Source organism: Panthera pardus, unplaced genomic scaffold, assembly GCF_024362965.1.
Source record: "Panthera pardus isolate Hobbes unplaced genomic scaffold, ASM2436296v1 HiC_scaffold_25, whole genome shotgun sequence".
NCBI lineage: Eukaryota > Metazoa > Chordata > Mammalia > Carnivora > Felidae > Panthera > Panthera pardus.
The window spans coordinates 51254071-51272459 of NW_026526821.1; the positions used below are offsets into that span (position 1 = coordinate 51254071).

At 46.4% G+C, this 18389-nt stretch overlaps 1 protein-coding gene across 3 annotated transcripts in view; it reads left to right on the top strand.

Annotated features, from left to right (window-relative positions):
* The first annotated feature begins 1350 nt into the window (after positions 1-1350).
* Positions 1351-18389, top strand: part of EDAR (ectodysplasin A receptor) — an 88677-nt gene continuing 71638 nt past the window's right edge. For all 3 annotated transcript variants that reach the window (XM_019434609.2, XM_019434610.2, XM_019434611.2), the window contains exon 1: positions 1351-1626. The gene's annotated coding sequence lies outside the window, so the exon portion shown is untranslated. The remainder of the gene's footprint in view (positions 1627-18389) is intronic.

Consider the following 18389-nt stretch of genomic DNA (forward strand, 5'->3'; position numbering starts at 1 on the left):
CAGTCAGGGGGGTCTTGCTGGCTTAGGACAGTCCTTATAGCTTGAGGGAGTAGTTTTGGTCCCCATCAGGGGGTGCTTTGCCCACAGGGTCTTTTGCCTGAATTAAGAGATCCACTGGAAAGAAGAATTTTATCAGTTAGAAAGTACAGACAGTACTTTCAAAATGGAGGTAGTTGAGGTTGTCTTTCATACTTGTATATAAGAAGGATATATGGAGTTACATGGGGTATATATGGCTATCTAGCGTTTAATGGGTACATATGGCTCTCTAGGGTTTAATGGAGTATATATATGGCTATCTGAACTTTAATGCGGTATATATGGCTATCTGGAACTTAATGGGGATATATGTGGCTCTGGAGTTTAAGGGGGCAAATGTGGATGTCTAGAGTTTAATGGGTATATGTGGCTATCTGGAGTTTAACCGGGAATATGTAGCTATTTGGAGTTTAATGGGGTATCTGTGGCTGTCTGGATTTTAATGGGGTAAATGTGGCTGTCTGGAGTTTAATGGGGAATATATAGCTATCTGGCATTTAATGGGGTATATATGGCTATGGGGAGTTTAATGGAGTATTTTTGCCTGCCATTTAATGGGGTGTATACGGCAGTTTGGAGTCTTATGGAGTATATATGCCTATCTAGAATTTAATGAGGTATGTGTGGCCATTTGGAGTATAATGGGGTATATATGGCTCTTTGGAGTTTAATGGAGTAAATGTGGCTATCTGGAGTTTAATAGGGTATATGTGGCTGTCTGGAATTTAATGGAGTATATGTATATATCTGGAGTTTAAGGGGGAAGATGTGGCTGTTTGGAGTTTAAGGGGGGGTATATATGGCTATCTGGGGTTTAATGGGATATATATGGCTGCCTGGGGTTACTTGGGGAATATGGTGGTGTCCAGGACAGGAGAGAAAGAATGGATCTGAGGACTTAAAGTCTGCTGTAGGTGTGGGGGGAGGGGAGAGGAAGACAGGAATGTGTACAAACATGTGAACATATCTCAAATGGATGCAGTAGCACCCATGCCTGTGGCCATCTCAGTGGGGGGTCCTTGAGTGAAGATGTCTTGATTAATGGAATTTTAATGCTACTTTAGTTTTTTGGCACTCCAGTGTCCAAAGGCTTTAGTTGTTCTGAAGGAGCAAGGGTCCCTCTCTAAAAAAAAAAGAAATCAATGATTTTACAAATTCCAACTTCTGTCTTTCAGGACAGGAAGTCAAGAGCCAGGTGTGTGTGTCCAGTCAGGCTGCAGAGGGGGCTAACCTGCAGAGTGAGGCACCAGCATCTCAGTGCTGGGAGAGGCCTCTAGATGGTGCAGGTGAGTCTGCAGGGAGGGAAAGCCCCTCCACAAGGACTAAGTTCCCACACTCGCAGACAGGACGAGCAGTCAAGGAGTTCCCGAGCAGTCCTTTGCAATAGAAGGAAAGTGGGGCTGGCAGCACAGAGGTGTGTTGCCCCAGGCAGCTCTGCCGGCCTCCAGCGTCGCTGGCCACCTGCCTCTCAGAACACTGCCAGACAGCCACCTGTGAAACCTGGTGGCCCTAGGCGGGACCGTGCCTGCCTTTCTCCACAGACCATCTTCTGCTTGGATTAGAAACTGACCCGCCAGCAGGGTCCAGGTAAGCCTTGGTTCTTCTCTCTGGGTTTTCTAAAGTCTTCGGCTGTTTGAGACTGAGGTGTCATCGGCTGAGAAACGGCCTGAGTGCATTTTTGAAATGCACGTCATTTTTGGGTTGCGTTTGAACAAGCTTTACCAATTATTGTGCGTCTGCACTACCAGATCTAAGACCTGAGATTGTTCCTTTGTTTTCAGAAAAACATTAGAAACCCCATTTTGCTCTTGGTTGCACATTTGGTTCGTGAGCCAAACTCTGTGTGTGTTTCGCTGGCTTTAAGATTTTGGCTGCTAAGACCACGGGTGTCTCCAGAGAGCATGAAAAGTTTGTTTCTGAGATTTGCCCTTGAGCCAGGCTCATGGGGAACACACAGCAGCTGGGATTTAGCTGGGCTCGGTACCTGCATCCCCACCCCAAGTTACCTATGGTGCCCTAAGAGACCTTCCAGGTGTGATTTTGAATCAAGTATGAGACCCGATGTCTCAGATGCCTCTGTTTTCGGGTGCGCAGTGGGGAAAGTACATATTTCTGATGATTAAGGCATTCATTTCCTGCCAAGAGGCTCTTCTCAGTGCTCTGACAGATCAGAGTAGTTTGGGTTCCTGCACAAGAGCCAGCTCTGATTCTCCAGCATCCTGTAGCAACTGCTCCTGTCCTGGGGAGGTGGGGGGGAGGGAGGAGTGGGGCTTCACAGGTTAGGGTAGAGCAAAAGGGGGCAGCTGACTGGGAGGGCAGCATTTGGGGGTCCAAGAGGGACAGTTAAAACAGTAAGGTGCCAGAGTGTAGAGACAGAGTGACAGAGCGGAAGCCCGTCAGTAGGGACATTTGAGAGTTGGTGGGACACAGGATACAACATGGCTGGAGTGAAGGACAGAGAGGGGAGGTTGGCCCCACTTTTCTGCTGTCGGGCTCACCACTGCTCTGTAGCTCTGAGGTTACATGTCTGAGACACTCTCTAAGAACAAAACAGCAGCTAATTCAAAGTATTAAGGTAAAAAGTTATAATGGACTAAGGAGAAAGGAATCAATTCAAATAGCTAACATAGAGAATATTCTTGCCTGACTTGCTGTAAGATTTCAAAGGGATAGCCATTTAAAACAGTGAGAGTTACTTTTTGACAAAGTCCACCAAAAAGAGAGTTACTCATCAAAGTTGGGAGACTAGCATTTGTCCGTGTGTACCCTTCCCCACTGAAGGAGAAAACTGGGGGCCCTGCTCCGTGCTGGGTCAGCTGGGGCCTCTGCGGCACTTTCTCCCCATCCTTCAGTGAGGCAGGCTGTATGTAGGAATATTAATTTGTGACAGCACAGTGGGAGGGTAATCCTGGAAGCACATGTCTTTGGGAGGAAAAGTAAAAAAAATTTCCTGAAAAGTTTGATTTTCACTCTCTGGCATTACCTGATTCTAAAAGTAAAGAAGGTTTTAATATTGTTCAAGATACATATTTGCAAAGCTCAGAAATGTCAAGGGCTCACCCTTCTTTCTTAAGCATCAGCCTGTCCCCGTACCCAGCAGAGTGCCTGCCACAGGCAAGAGTCTTACCCCCTGGTCTTACCCCCTATTTCACATGGTACAAGTCAAATTGACTCTTAACTATGAAGCACCTTCTCATCAAAGTTCCTTAGGTCCCAAAAGACCAAAGATAGAATCTAGATCACCTGAGTCTCCTTTCTAGGTCCAGGTGAGTAAGTTTTGTGTTTTCCAAAAAATGAAATTGTTCTCAAGGAAATGCCCAGGAACCCAGCTGCAAAGACTCAGGTAGATCTGAAATTCTAACACAGGAGCTGTAAACAGGATGGCATTTGAAAAGCCAGCCCCTCCCGTCACCTTGCCTTCCCTCCCTCTACCCACCTCACAACCCCTGGCCTCCTCAGTGTCTTGCCTGAAAGCCTCTCGGCAGCTTTCCTCTGGGCCCTTGTTTTCTTAATTATCCCAGAGAACACCTGCCTGCTCTTCACTTTGATGCTGTTTGAGGCTCTGCCTAGGTGATTCTACCCTCCAATAGTATCATTAATTAACTTACATTAAGCTCACTTAGCACATTAGGTCAATTAGGAAACAGAAGCCCCAACCCTGCCTCAGAGAATGCTGCATATCACAGCCTATCACAGTGTATCATGCAGTCTGTCTTGAATTCATGTACTGGGGCAGGACTCTTATTCAATCTCTGATTATTATTTTCTGAAAGAATAAAGAAGGGAAAATAAAATGATGTCCCATCGTTTAACTTCTGCCCTACATTTCCAGACCATTTTACAAATCATTTTTCGTACAAGTCTTCCCTATTTTCAGAATAAGGAGGTGGAACCTTAGAAAGGTTAAGTGACCTGCTCAGCCCCATATAACCTCTAATGATCGTGATGCCAATAGTAACCCAGGGAATCATGCTGTGTAACTTATAATTAGGAGGACAGGGACTAGACCTCTGTTCCCTGCCTCTGCGGCTGATACGCTTGCCTCTGTAAGGACATGTGGAGAAGGTTCTGGGACAACCACCTGGTAAACCTGAGGGTAGCAGGAGCAAACTTCTGCCCTTTGTAGATCCCAGCCCTCACACCACACTGTTTGCTGGCATCTGTCATCATCAGAGACAGGGCAAAGGAGAAAGCAATCTACATTCCATTGCTGTGAGCCATCTCTGTGAAGGCTTGGAGATAGAGGAAATATTGGTGTAAGAAATACAAAGCGGCTGTTTGTATATAGTACAAATGTAGCCAAATATCAGCGGTCTCAGGTACTCCAATCCAGGAATAAATGGCTTTGGGGTTCAGGCATCCCAGTGAATTTGGGCCTGTTAGTACAAACAAATGAGACTGGACTAGTTTTTCACCATTGCCCTGAGGTCATCACAGAGCAGTGCCCAAGGTGGTGACCCTGAACAATGAAAGCCAAGGAAAAAGCTTTGCCCAAGGACTTAGCATTAGGGTGGGCCATTCATTTGCTAGCAAATAAGGGAACCTACAATCTGAGGTGACTTCAATTCTTCCAGCACAGTGGATACTCAGTGAAAGTGCAGTTGGCCCTTGAACAGTACAGGTTTGAACTGCATGGGTCCACTTACATGTGGATTTTATATATATATATATATATATATATATATATATATATAGTACAGTACTGTAAATGTGTTTTCTTTAGGATTTTCATTTATTTATTTATTTATTTATTTATTTATTTATGAGAGAGAGAGAGAGAGAAAGAAAGAAGGCATGAGCAGGGGAGGGCAGAGAATAGGGAGACACAGAATTTAAAGCAGTCTTCAGACTCTGAACTGTCAGCACAGAGCCCAATGTGAGGCTCGAACTCACCAACAGTAAGATCATGACCTAAGCCAAAGTTGGACGCTAAACTGACCGAGCCACCCAGGTGCCCCCGAATTTTCTTAATAACATTTTATTTTCTCTAGCTTATTTTTTTGTAAGAATACACTCTATAATATATATAACATATAAAATATATGTTATTCAACTGTGTTTCTTGTCAGTAAAGCTTCCAGTCAACAGTAGGCTTTTAGTAGTTAAATTTGGGGGGAGTCAAAAGTTATATGTGGATTTTTGACTGCTCAGGTGTTGGTGTACCAACCCCCACATTGTTCAAGGGTTAACTGTATGTCCAGTGAATGAATGAATGAATGAATGAGATCCTTCCAAGAAAGGCCACCAATTGTTCTAATCACACAGTGGGGAGCAAGGGGTTTCCCAACATCACAGTACCCTAAATCAACAAGCAAACAAATTCCAATTAACAAAGCTACCCTCTGGGTGCAGAGACATGTGTGATTTCTTAAAGGGTAGGTGCCCACAAGTGTTAAACACAGTTTGGCTACAAGGTGGAACAGATACATGCTGGCAAAGCTGGAGACCCTGCCTCCTCTACCCAGCTTCCCACCCCCAGAAATGCCCAGAGGTCTGTACACACTGTTACCCATGTAACTAACCAGGAGGCCTTTGTTTTCCACTTCTAACAAGTCAGATCACTGTGCAAAGCAGATGAGTGGTAATAAGCCTTGTGTAGGGAAATGCATGTGTGTTGATAGCCACAGCTGTGCCACCCACCAAGCTTATATCATCCCCAGTCACTTCCCAAGCCAGTAAATCAAACTCTGCACATGGCAGGAAGGTGCCTTGGCTTCTGAGTTCCAATGGAATCAGCAAGCAGAGGAGTAACAGCCACAGTCATGTTGTCATTACTAGTAGTGACGAGGCCCAGGGTATATGGAAGCCAAGCTTAGCTGTGGTATTTCTAGATCCCTTAAGATTGATACTGTTAAATGATACCACTAAGTGGCTGTACACAAGCTACTAAGAGGTGAACCCAAACACTGAAATAGGATATTAGTCTCCTGAAAATAATAGGGAGATAATTCTGCCGACAACACTCTAATCCTGACAAAAGGTGCTTTCTTAGGAGATGAAGAAAGACATGTAGGTCTAGACAACAGATGAGAATGGGGGGGAGGGGGGCAGTGTCATACTTTTGACAACTGTCAGATGAGTACCAAATCTTTTCTCTTAAAATTTCCCTTTTTGCCATATTTCCAATTCCATATTTCTTAAACGTCAGGCACAGAAAGAGATGAAGGTAGGATTTCATGTTGATTTTAATATCCAATACCATGGTGAGGACAGGAGATGTCCCTGTTTCATGGAGCTTACATACTAGTGCAAAGAGGGAAGCTATAGTACATTAACATGGATGTAGTTTCAAGTAAATCCAATGCCATGAAGAAATAAATAATCAGGGCAAGCCGAGAGAAAGCACTAGGGGGAAAGGGCCCCCTGAGATGTTATCTGAGTAAAACCCTAAGTGAAGTGAAGGAGGAAACCAAGCAGAGGCCCTGGGGTGGGACAAACCCAAGACATGCCATCACCAGCAGGAAAGCAATGTGGCTACAGCAGAGGGAAAGGTGGGAAAAACAGGAGATGAGAGAAGAGAGCCAGGAGTCAGAGCATGCCAGGCTAGAGACTGTGGTAAGAAGTCTGGGTTTTCATGGCAGGAGATGGGAAGGCAACGAAAACCATGCATGAACTCAGTGCTGAGGTTCAGCTATGATTATCCATGCCCTGTGCCATTCTGGGGCCATCAGTGCCCATAGCATGCCAGTTGGTATGTTGTGAAACCCACCTCCACCTGTCGTGAGTCAGGTCTTCAGGTGTGCTCTTTCTGAGAGGGCCAGTCTGGCTGACGAGCAAGCAGAAGGGGCAGTCAGCAGGAGAAACTTGGCAGGGTGGTAGGATGATCCCTTTCTTAAATTTTTTTTGTTTATTTATTTTTGAGAGATAGAGGGCATAAGCAGGGGAGGGCCAGAGTTAGAAGGAGACATAGAATCTAAAGCAGGCTCCAGGCTCCGAGCTGTCAACACAGAGGTTCAAACCCACAGACTATGAGACCATGACCTGAGCCAAAGTTGGACACCTAACCGACTGAGCTACCCAGGCACCCCAGGATGATCCCTTTCAACCCAACATCTGTTCCCATTGCAATTAACAAACAACAGGCCTCTCCTGAGAAAATTTTTGAATATTCCAACTTGAAACGCATGCTTACATTTTTTTTAAATTTTTTAATGTTTATTTATTTTTGAGAGAGAGAGACAGAGTGTGAGCAAGGAAGAGGCAGAGAGAGAGGGGGACACAGAATCTGAAGCAGGATCCAGGCTCTGAGCTGTCAGTACAGAGCCCGACGTGGGGCTCGAACCCACAAACCACAAGATCATGACCTGAGCTGAAGTCAGATGCGCAACCAACTGAGCCACCCAGGTGCCCGCATGCTTACATTTTTTAAAGTCTCAAACTAGAAAGAAAACACTGAACATTCTTATAGAGTCCAACATTGCCTCCTACCTCTTTGCACCCTACCTGATCCTCCCACAGCCAACTCTGAGCCCCAAGCCAGCTCCACTCACCCCATTTCTCACTTGGAGGTATGCAGGCCAAGAAGCTCTGATAGCACAGCCCAGCGCACTGACATTCAGTTAGGAAGCCTCTTCTGGGCATGCTTTGGGGAACTAATTGAGAGATCAATTTCATACCCAGTTTGGCATGCCAGAGCTATTCTTGTCCATTGCACATGGTCCTAGGAGCTGGGGAGAACGCTGGATGCTCAGCCCCGTGCAGCAGGTGGCTCACCAACACCTGGCAAGTTTGATTTCTTTCCAAGTAATAAGATGGATTAGGGTGGAAGGTCAGCCTAAAGGAAGAGACCCTATCGCAGGGAAGCCCAGGGCGGTGAGAGCACATGGATGGGTCATGAGGGAGGAAGTGAGGGTGGACTCAAGGACTTGGCATCTGGCCAGGCTCCTGATACTGTACAGAGAGGCCCGAGACCACAAAGGATGGTCAGATGGGATGCACACATCTGTTGCTTTGGCTGATTTTGTTTACCTGGCAAATATGGTTTTATGGTTTAATATTTTGATTGAGGCTTTGTGCGCTTGCATAACAAACATTACTTCTGGCCCAGAAAAACCATAATCCTTAAATATACTGAAATGCACTGCACTTTCTTAAAAGCACCTCAGAGGGCTTTCAAGGTTCATTTTCTTTAAGATTTAGTCCTTAATAATGGCTAGAAATGGCTGTTCCTAAACCTTCCTGTCCATAATGAAGAAAATCCATCAGAATGGACACTTTGGGAATGTGGCTGTTTAGATGCTCCACATCTGCAGAAAGAAGAGTACAAGCCAACGAAGGCGCCAGGCAGCTGGGCAGGGTGGCATTTGTAAATGGCACAAGGCAACTGTGCTTTGGTAGACTTCTGCTTGATGGTTTTCTGCTTGATGGATTCCTTCCTGGGCAATAAAATCTTCAGTATCATTTAAATTAGAAGATTTTAAGGGAATTTCAGCAGAACCCCTTTTGGAGTTTAGCTCATTCTTGCAGAGATGGGGAGAGAGAGACGCATCCTTGAGATATGTGAACACGCAGCAGACATCTGATCTATCCGGGTGGCCTCTGGCAGGAACCAGCCCTGTTCCTACAACCACTGTGATGTGAGCTAGTGTCTTGGTCTCCCAACAGCACTCATTTAAGCAATTTTACTCCTCATTTTATGGACAGAAGAAACCAAGGCAGGGACATTCCAGTGACTCGGGACACTCGGTTTTGAGTCAAGTCTGAGAACCAAGAGACCAAACTTCCACCACCATCGCTGCCAGTTGGTTTCCAGCGTGAGGTTTCCACATGAAATTCATTATCCAAACAGACCACACACAGCTCTCTGACTTCTGCAACTGGCGTGTGTGAGGGAAGCGGCGCTTGAGAATATTACCCTGATGATTATCACAGTTGCTGCTTTTGAAGGCAAATATTTATTTTGTGAGGATTGCAAAACTAAGAATAGTAGAATGTGGAGCTCCTCCTTATGTTTACAGAATAAACAGAATTGAGACACTGATAAATGCAATGTCCCTTGTTCACTGAAGAACGAGCTGTTTGCCTCCTGCACCAATTAAATAAAAGCAGGGGCCTCTGGAGGTGCAGGTCTCCATCGGGCTGAGCATCCTTCTGCCCACCCTGCTGGGTTCTAGTCAGGAGGACTTGGGCTCCCTGTGTGTAAAGTGGATGGTGGGTTTGGGGGGCATCTTTCCTGTTTGCCTTGGTGGCCTGAACGATACTTCCCCAGAGCCTCCCTGGAGGTTTTCCTTCTTAAATTAGAGAGGCCACAGCATTTGCCATAATTTAACAGGCTACAAACTTTGCTTGGGGTTTTTTAAGAAGATCTGAAGGAAATAGAAGACCTGGCTCCTGTTCTTAGAGCCCATCGTATTAAAAGGAAGAAGGACAGACAGCCACATATTCACACACAAATAGACCAATTCATATAAGAAATGGAAATACACAGTGCTTCCCACATTGCATTGCACTGAAATCATGTGTCCAGGGGCTGTCTCCAGAGTTGCACTGAATGGTGCTCTCTGAGGCCAGGAGAATATCTCCATAGGGAGCCCACCTATGGTCTCTAGCACCTAGCACGTGCCTGGCACATAGTAGGCCCTCAGTAAATGTTTACATATGCCATCCTTTATGGAACACTTACTACCTTCACATTTGCATTTTATTTAACCTGTGTAACAATCCTAAGAAGTAGAAATTATCATCACAGTGTCACAGAGGTGAGGTGACTTGCCCAAGAGCTCCCTCCTGGTAAGTGACATTTCAGCCCAGGTTCACAAACCTCAACTTGGTGCCTTTTCTATGGACTCCTTCAAAGATCAGATTGGGTTGGGCTGTTGCAAATTATATTGAAATGTAACTTTATATCATAACTTTCAGACGTAGAACATGATTTCTACCTAGGCAGATGTCTAAAATCCTAGATATTTTGAGTTGCCCAGTTCCCTTTGCAGATAGCCCTGCCGGTTGGGCCCAGAGTCTGTGCACATGTTGTTTGAGGCAGCAGGATGCTGGGGCTGGAGAAGAAAACAGAATCTCTCTTTCCAGCCCTTAAGACCAAGAGCAAACCAGGAAGCCTCTGTCCTCACAATGGCAGTGTCAGAACTGTAGGAGACCTGAGACAAGCCAGATCCACTTTAACTTCAGAGGCCTTTCTTCTGTGATGTTGGACTGGACCTGTCCAGCATTGGGGTCATACTGAAGTGGGCACACCATGGGAGGTGGGCACAGCCATAGGAGGTGACCTGGCTTGAGGAAGGATGCTGAGGCCAGGGGCCATGTGGAAGTGTGGGCCAGAGCACAGCTTCTTGCGTCCAGTGGTTGTGGGTCCAAGTCCTGGCTCCTCCATGTGCTGGTGATGGGATTGTGGACATTTGTTGTTGGGTAATGTGTGTCAGTTACCTGAGAAAGGATAACAGTACTCGGCTCATGGGATCATTGTGCAGAAAGAAGTGAATCAAGGCAGGCAGAGCTTTTAGAACAAGAAGGGGCACCTGTAAGTCTTGTCAATGCTCTGCATGCACTCATGGGCCGAATTTAATGTGGCAGCTAGATCTCTACTTATCAGTGTGAGATACTTATCTCTACTGTACTTATCTCTACAGATCACAGTGGTTTGATGAAGGCCAAGTCCATCTGAGGTGTGATAGGAACAACCTATGAATTTGGCCAGTATCCAGAATACTCCTGGGGCCCTGCAGTTAAGGAGCAGCTACTCAGAGGACAGGGCAGGGTCTGTGAGCTCCATGGGGTGTGGTGTCTGGTTGGCCACTGCTATCAGTGACACCTTGACCACACTTGGGCCACAATGGCCTTCCTGCTGCTCCTCACATAAGCCACAACATGCTGCGCCTGCTCTTCTTTCTCCCCAGAATGTTCTTACCCAGAATCTCTGTTTCATTCATCCCCTTCAGGTCTCTGCTAACAAGTCACCTGATCACAGAAACCCTCCCTGGCTCAACTCAGACTAAAAGAGTGCTCCCACCCCAAAACTCCTGTTTTTAGTATCGGTCACTAGATGACTCACTATACACATAATGTAACCTAGGGATCATCATACATGAGCCCAGAAGTTGGTAGGCAATCAAGGTTAGAATCTCATTTAGAAGCATGTATCGCTGCTGAGACCAGATGCAGGCATGCCTGCCCAACCTGGGAATGGTAATTTCCTTCTGCTCTTTGCAGCCTCACAAGGTAGGTTTCACTCTCCCCTCCCCTGCTGTGGTTTCAGGATGTGACTCTCAAGAGACTTCCTGGGAGTTTCTCATTGCAGCTCAGTGTGGAATCAGCGAAGCAAGTAGGGGAGACGATGAACTGAGCAGAGGTTAAATAACAACTAAGAGGTGTGGCCGTAGTTGAGTTTCCAGTGAGGAACCCAGAAAGCAGGGAGTGCCCCATGCTCCAGGCCACACCCACCCATGCAGCCTTGCAGCACTGGCACTACTCAACACAGGTGTGTGCATTATCATGCACGTGCACTGCAGGCTGGGGGGCAGAGGGGGGGGATGCAAGTTATCACACTTTGTCACAGATGTTGGGGCTGCAGTCCCTTCCCCACCTGCCCCTGCCCCACAGACCCACGGGCCACCCTGCCTCCCCAAATTCTGCCATCAGAGACCAGTCAGGAGCCCATCAGGAAACACGGTGCACGCCAGATGATCAAGATGAAAAAGTTTTGTTTGAGGGGCCAGTCATTCTAGAACTGAGAGCAGCGCAAAGAGGACCACAGGTCTGCCTTCCCAGACTTACCTGTCTTTTCACCTGTTGACTGCTATTGCCTGAAATCTGCAAGCCCTCCCCTGGGTCTTCAGTTCTTGATATAATTCATCGAACCCTGGGTGGAGCCACAGTGTCCGGGTCTCAGCAGATTTGCCATCTGACATCTCCCCACTTCCTGGGGCTTCTTTCCCATCCTTCCCTTTGCACATTCTTCGTTTGTCCTGGTTTGGATAAACAGCTCCACTGAATCATGCAGTCCCTGCCTCAGAATTCCCAGGTGGGGCGAGGCTTCACTATCACTGCTCCCCAGCCCCTGGCGCCCTCCTCAGCTGCTCTGGGGTGCCTGTGGAGCGTGTGTGTGTGTGTGTGTGTGTGTGTGTGTGTGTGTCTTTGAGAGAAGAGAGTGAAATGCAACAACCATGAGAGCTCGGGATGAGGCCTAGACCAGGCTAGGGGTGGAAGAGTGAGGGGCAGAAGTAGCCTGGTGTGGGCACCAGCAAAGGAGGTGGTCAGAGGGGCCGAGTTTCACCAGATGGAGGCAGCAAACCTGGGATGGTGATACCTTTATTTCCTGCACATCTGGGGTCTAAGCTGCATATTCTCCCTTAACTAATGGCAAGAGGTCCATTCCTTATGTGTGAGTTAGATACTTGGAAGGCATGGTGAAGAAAGGCAGAGGGAGGTCCTCAGCTTCACTGGGTGGTTTAGCATCTATGAGTTTTAAGTGAATCTCATTTTCTACAACACTGAACATCTTTGGAGCTGGCACTTCTCTGCTTACTGAATAGACACCTGAGCCCTCACTGGAAATGGACCATCTGCTCCTTATGCACCCCTGCCCCCTGCCCCCTGCTGAAAACTCTTGAGAGTTAATGGTTTCATTTTAGAAAACTTTCAAATTGTATTCATTTGAGTTTACATTAGCTGCTTCCTTCGTTCTGTGTGGATTATTCTCCTGTTGGGTTTCATTTAACCAAATTTGCAGCTGTGCTAACACATTCATTGATGCCCTCCTGCTTTCAGAATGGATTTTTCTAAGTATTTTCTCTGGCTTTACTGATAGACTGTATCCATACTGAAACTCTCCATATCGGGCAGTTTGGCATTTGCTTCAAAACCTGTTTCCTCTGACCATACTTTACTACATCTCAGATGCTAACAAGTTAGTTTTAATATTTTAATGGTTAAAACTTATGATTTATAAAAAGCACTGTAAAAACAAAGTAACACACAAAAAAATGCTTCTCTCAGTGCCATCAGCCTCAGCAACTATTAGGAGGATCTATGCTTTCCATAAACATGAAGATCCCCTGGAGGCCTACTTTTTAGAAATACATGGTGAAATTCTGAGTCTTTAAAAAAATCTTTTAAACATGCAGATTAGCAAAGATACCCAGAACGTGCCAATTTCAATATTTTTTGTGAGCTTTTTTTAAATGAGTTTCTTGTATTTAATTAGACTTAAGGAGAGACCTGGCCACCTAACAAGATTATGGTTGTTGGGAGCCAGAGAGGTACAACCGGGCATTCTCGGCCTGGATAGTATATGTTATCCCTTAAAGCACTACTCCCATACCCTTTCTGTATCCTTTTGTACTTCAAAGACTAGTTATGGGTTCCTAAAAGATATTTCCCAGTGAAGGCAGCACCCTAGCAGGCCTTACCCAGAGGCACAACCCATGCAGGACCAGCCCTTGTGCTTCCCTGTGTAGATGCCCTCCATGAGAAGAAAAATGACTGCAGCCCACCCAGTTCTGTTGGATGAGGTTGGTTGGGGGTCTTCTATTAGAAATAGGCTCCTTGAAGGGCTTCATTTTATCCATAGATGCCACAAATCCTGTCTACGTATAAGAATAAACACATACTATTAGACCCTAATCTATCATAGTGTATGATGTCTTGCATTTAATAAAAGTTAGAAAGTGATTATTTGCATGAATGAGAGATTAAACAAGAAAAGAAGAAACAAATGATGGTTTTTCCCTCTAAGCAGGAGCTGTGCTAAGGCCCAGAAAACCCATACTGGCCTTTCGCAGACTCTGAAGCCTGTTGCCAATGTCAGTTGTGAAGTCTTGTATTAATTAGAGTTTTGCAGGCTTTTTCAGCAATGGAAACAAGAAATACTCTTTCAATGAGAAGGTAAATGTGAGTCTTGAAGTTGAGGAAGTAGGTATTGGAAGAGGGAACTGTCAGATGTGACAAGTCCTTCATAATATCTGGAATCATTTTTCAACTCAGAGAATATTCAGAAAGGGCAAGATCTTCAAAGAGCCAATGGCAAGAGGCCACAGACCTCTGTGGAAGCACTGATGAAGGCAGCGAAGGCAGTGAAGGCAGAGCTCTTGGCCAGGAGTCCAGGACATTTCAGTTCACTTGGGTGTTCCCCTTTCTGGAAACATTTAGGGGCCAGCCACTGGTGGGCTACCAGCATCATCAGAGCACTGTTGCTGACTTGCTGCAACTGCACAGTTACCTTCCTAACAGTGAGCTGTTTCTTTCCTGTGCTGGGAAGTAACCGTTGTCCTGGGGCACCCGCAGACATCTCTTCACCTTGCCCCATACCCAGATGCAGATTTCTAATGCCATTCTCAAATGGTACCAGAATTCCTTGGAAAGGGGGTTCATTAGTGGGTTGGGGCAGGAAAATACAAAACAAGCCTGGTGCATCCTCTAGCTCCAGGAAGTAAGAAAGTGCTAAAAAAAAAAAATGAAAAAAAATGAGGGTATGTCAAAGGGACAGAGGAACCAACTGAAGGAGCTCTCAGTCACCAGAGCTGGAGTAACCTGAGTGATGAATAAAATAGTAGTGGATTATAATCCAAAATGTAAAAGAAATATCCATGCATCCTAAAATAAATATCCATATAAATAAATGATGGATGGATAGAAGGAGGGAAGGAAGGAAGGAAGGAAGGAAGGAAGGAAGGAAGGAAGGAAGGAAGGGACAAGAGACAAATCTTCCATACAGAAGAATTTGAAATAGCTTGTGTGGACACTCCCCTCTCAAGGAGGTAGAGAACAATTCCCCACCCCCTTAGAGTGGAGCTCATAGTCAGCAGTCACCCAGAGTCCAAACAGGACACTAAGAATGGAGAAAAGTAACTTTAGAATGGAAAGGCCTGGCAGGCTCCAGGTCAGTATCAACCGTGACACATTATATTGGCACTATATACACCTGACATGATGTAATGAAAAGGACACTTTACTGCTGTGATCTTCCTCCCCAAAACCCATAACCCCAGTCTGACCATAAGAAAAACATGGAATGAGCCCCAATTAAGGTACATTCTACAGAACACCTGACCAACACTCCTCAAAACTGTCAAGGTCATCAAAACAGTGAAAGTCTGAGAAACTATCACAGCCTGGGGGAGCCTAAGGTGATGTGGAGATTAAATGTACTGTAATGTGTTGTCCTGAATGGCATCCTGGGACAGAGAAAGGACATTAGGGAAAAATTAATGTGTGGATGTTAGTTACTTATCATGTGCTATTATGGGCTCATCAGTTGTGATAAATGTATCAGACTAATGTAAGGCCCATCCCTGGGTTCAGACCCCCTTCCCCCACCCCAGCACCTCAGACTTTGGGAAGGTTACAGCTCTTGGGGTGCTGGCCCATCCCTTGTCCGCTGAAGACAGCCTAACTTCTGTAGGCAGTGTCCTTGCACTGAGGGGTGGACTCTGAGGAAAGCAGATTCAGGGATGGGCTCTGGTTCTCCAGGCCAACTGTGAAGGTGGTCCTCATGTGGGAGGCTGCAAAATGACTGGGTTTCTGCCTCCAAGAACTTCTGGATCTCCACCAGAATCCTGCAAGCTGCATGTGTTCAGTGCATGCCTGGTGGGGCAGCGCACGTGGTGGAAAGACCTAGAATTCCACCTTTGCCACTTAACATTAAGTTCCTTCTCCCCTCTGAGTCTGTTTCATTGTCAGTGAAATGGGAGTAATGTCTACTTTTCATGGTTTAAGGATTGAAATAATGCTTGCAAAGAGGATACCTCTGTATCTAACCTATAATCCACCATCAATATGTGACACCTTTCATTTTTATCATTCCTATTTGGAAAATGAACATACAAGAAGGTCTATGTCTCCTAGAGATAGAATGTTAAGCCTTTTGTGAACAAAGCTGAGGCTTACAGCTCCATACTTAGTTGATGATGGATAAGAACTTTGTGCTGAAAATATCCTGGGGGCCTGATCTTGAACCCCAGGAAAAGTCATTAAGTTAGTTTCATAAAACCAGAGACCAGCAGAGTGTCCATGAGAGCCCAGTGTTAAAGGGCCTTGGAGAATTCTGAGATGTTTTTCTTATGAGGATATGGAAAGCCAAGCTTGTGGCTGCAAGCCAAGCAGTTTGCAGCGTTTGGAGTCCATCATGAACGAGCCATGTTATGAATGCAGCCCTGGGCTCCCCAACTGGCTCTTTGGAGAATGCATTCTTCATTTTGTTTCCCCAGAGGCAGCCAGTACCTTGGCAGGTGGAGGGGGAAAGGCATGTGGTTCTAGGAGCCACTGCTTGCAGGCTGGGACTATTCTAGCACAAAGCAGAGTCAGGGGCTCTACTCACTGCCAGGGTTCAGGGCAAGACACCCTTGGGCACTAGAAGGCTCTGGGGATCCCTCGAGGTTGAGCTGCTGTGGGACAGGGCTACCAGCTGCTGTTCTTACCCTACCACCTGACTCCTCTGGCCACTGCTGGGAGGAACAATCCCATTTCCCTTGGCCTGTTTTCATGCAGGGCAGGGAGGTGGCATTGTGAATAGTTGGTGAAGCATTCTCATAGGAAATACTAAATTGCAGTGTTCTGGGCATGCTTAGAAAGCTCATGAAGGCACAGGGAAGAATCTTGCTAGCCAAGGAGAGGTCAGGGAGTATGGATGGAAGAAGAGGCACAGACACAGCCTTGCGTCCACCACCTTTTCTCACACCCTTTCTGAGTCTCAGCATCTAGTTTCTGGGCCACCGGCCATTGTCTGGTCATTAACAAATCAGCTGGGTGTTGTTTGTTTGCTTTTCAAATTAGCCAGACAAGTTGCCACTCCAGTGCAATCACAGCCATGGCTACAAGACAGACAGAGTAGGAGCAAACTCCATCCACCCTATGCAGACACTGCCTCTGCCAACTCTTGGCATGCAGGGCAGACATCCTGTTTCTGAACCAAGGTTGTGGCTGTGTTTTCCAAAGCTGCCTCAGCCTGACCCAGCCCTGCCCCCAGCCCTCCTGCAGCCTGGCAGGGCTGGAAAGGGCAGTGGCTGGGATGTTCGCATGGAAGCCAGCCAGAAGGGCACGGCAGATGCCTGAGGGGCTTCCAGAAAGGAGTGGGGACCACAGCATGACTGTGTGGGCTCGGGCTGGGTGACCACATTGTGCCATGCCCTGCCTCCCTCTGTGTTTAGATTTCATTGTCATTGTCTGCTTTAAACCCTAAGCTCCTAAAAAACTGGGGTCAGCATTTCTATTTAAGTTCTGTGGAACAGAACCTGATGCCACATGGATGTTTCGCCAGATGTGTGGCTGAAATAGCAAAGGACTCAAAGGTGAAGTAAAACAAATGACCCCAAAACTTAGCAACTTAAGACAATAGACCTTTGCCATCTCACACCATTTTGAGGGTCAGGGTCAGGGAGTGGCTCAGCTGGGTGGTTCTGGCTCAGAGTCTCATGAGGTTGCAGTCGGCTGGGGCTGTACCACCTGAGGGCTTGATGGAGGTGGAGGAGCCATCTCTAAGGAAGCTCATCTGCATGGCTGCTGGCAGGAGGCCTCAGTTGCTCACCATGTGAGCCTCTCCTCAGGCTGCTGGAGTGTTCCCATGACATGGCAGCTGAGCTATCCAAGACAGAGCAAACAGGAAGCTGCAGTGCCTTTTATGACCCAGTCTCTGAGGCAGCACACAATCTCTCCTGCTTTTTCTTCTGGTTGGAAGTGAGTCACTAAGACCAGCCCATACTCACAGGGAGGGAAATTAGGCTCCACCTTCGAAAGGCAGTGTCAGAGTTTGTGTACGTGTTCTAAACCAGACACCTGATTTCTAATCCTAGCTTGTCTCTGGCTACTATGTGACCTTGGGCAAATCACTTCAAATCTGTAGGCCTCTGTTTCTTCTGTAAAATCAGAGAGCTGACTAGATGTCTCAGAACCTCTCCTAAGCCCTCATGCCCTATCATTCATTCATTCTATGTATTCATTAACTAAACATTTATTCAGTTCTTACTTTGTGTCTAACTCTCTTCTTGATTCCTGTCTTCATGCTGGAATACCTGGGGAGCTTCTAAAAAAATGCTGGTGCCTGGAACCCACCCAAGAAATTCAGCTTTAATTGATCTGGGGTGGAGCCCAGGAGCTCCACGGTCTTAAAATACCCACCCCAACATGATGCCATTGTGCAGGAAGGATTGAGGACTATTGTTTTAGAGTCATAACCTTGAACTTTGATGGGTACACGAATCACCTGGGGATCTGGTTAAAATGCAGATTTTGATGCTGTGGGTCTGGAGTGAGGCTTCAAATTCTGTATCCCTAACAAACTCCCAGGTAATACAATGCATTCTGAGGACTACACTTTGAGTGGCAAGTTTCTCGTTGCTGGGACAAAGGTGCAGAAGTACAAGGATAATTCCCACCCCCAAAGAGCAAAGAATCTAGTTGGAGAG